The sequence below is a fragment of the Buceros rhinoceros genome, unplaced genomic scaffold, assembly GCF_000710305.1.
Source record: "Buceros rhinoceros silvestris isolate BGI_N320 unplaced genomic scaffold, ASM71030v1 scaffold21709, whole genome shotgun sequence".
In the NCBI taxonomy this organism is placed as follows: Eukaryota; Metazoa; Chordata; class Aves; order Bucerotiformes; family Bucerotidae; genus Buceros; species Buceros rhinoceros.
In genome coordinates, this window is record NW_010431205.1 from 8,885 (window position 1) to 10,197 (window position 1,313).

At 59.5% G+C, this 1,313-nt stretch overlaps 1 protein-coding gene across 1 annotated transcript in view; it reads right to left on the reverse strand.

Moving 5' to 3' along the window:
• LOC104499801 (2-oxoglutarate dehydrogenase, mitochondrial-like) overlaps positions 1 to 1,313 on the reverse strand; it is a gene marked incomplete at both ends in the record, with an annotated part of 11,572 nt that overhangs the window by 8,876 nt on the left and 1,383 nt on the right. The gene's annotated exons all lie outside the window — the stretch shown is intronic.

Below are 1,313 nucleotides of genomic sequence, written 5' to 3' on the forward strand. Positions count from 1 at the left end.
GGTCACCGTCACACAGGGACCAGGGTGGGTAAGGGGCAAATAAAGCAGCGTAAAAGCAAAAATAAGCATGGAGGAGGTTTACATGGATGAAAACCAAGGCGTAATTAAACAAAAAGACACCAAGCACAGAACAACGAGGTTATTGTGAGAGGAAATGAAACACACAGTAATATCATATATGTACACACACACACACGTAAATTGGGAATGAAAGCCCAGGGTGAGAGTCAGGAAGTTCAGAGCCCCAAGAACACAAAAACCACACCACAAATTAGAACAGGGGGGAGAGAAAAGGAACCGAGGAGCGGAGGAGCCACCGAGCACAGCGGCGGAGTTGCCATGCGGTGGGAATTAGAAAGGAAGGGTCAGGGTGGAGACGGGCACGGTTCAAACAGACGAACCCCCACAGAGGAGAGGGAGGGAAGCAAGAGAGAGAAAACGGCGTCAGGGCTCTGCCACGGACTCTCCTGAATAGCTCAGCCCAGCAGCGGGCAGCCAGCCAGCCCCCAGGGGGTTCTGCTGCCCAGATGCCCCCTCGCCCCAATTAACAGTCTTTTAATTAGGGGTTTAGCCTGGCTCTGCTCAGCAGCCCCCCTCCTTTTTGGCACTGGCACCTCGTGGCTTGCAGGCGGCTCCTGCTTAGGGCCCTGGGGGCTGCGAGGAGCTGGGCTGGGCCTGGAGAAGGTGCCGAGCAGGACATGTCGGCTTCAGGAGCTGCAGAAGGGTGAACCCTCTGCCAGGGCCCGCAGCGGCTCCACGGGACCCTGAAGCCATCAGAGATGCCTCGGTGCCCACTGAAGCTCATGGTTGGGGAAACTGAGGCACAGAGGAGACAGGGCAATGAACTGATGCAGCAAGGCAGAAGCAGAGCCAGGAAGGGGACAAGGGAGTCCATGCTGGTCCCAAGACCCGTCTGAAGCAGAAGCTTGGCTGGGAGGAGGGTGGCTGAGTGAAGCTGCCCACTGCTGGCCCAGAGCCCTAACGTCTCCCCGGGGCCCCTGCTCGTTCCTCCCACACTGCCAGCAGAGCCGGTGTTCAGGGTGTCCCGATGCAGGGCGGGAGCCACAGCGGAGGAGAGTCACCACCGCTCCTCCTAGCTCCCTCCAAACCAGCCCCACACCCCAGCCGGGGTCTCGTTAGGGATGTGCCCCTCGCAGGGCAGCAGGACCTTCCTTCCTCCAAGGGGAGGCAAAAACTGGCCCCTCCATGGCTGGCCCTCCTTGAACCTCATCTTAAATAAGTCTGTCCCTCACTCCCCGGGGTCCCTGGCAGCGGAGCTGGTGACGGGGCCAGCCACGGCTTGGCCCCGCACA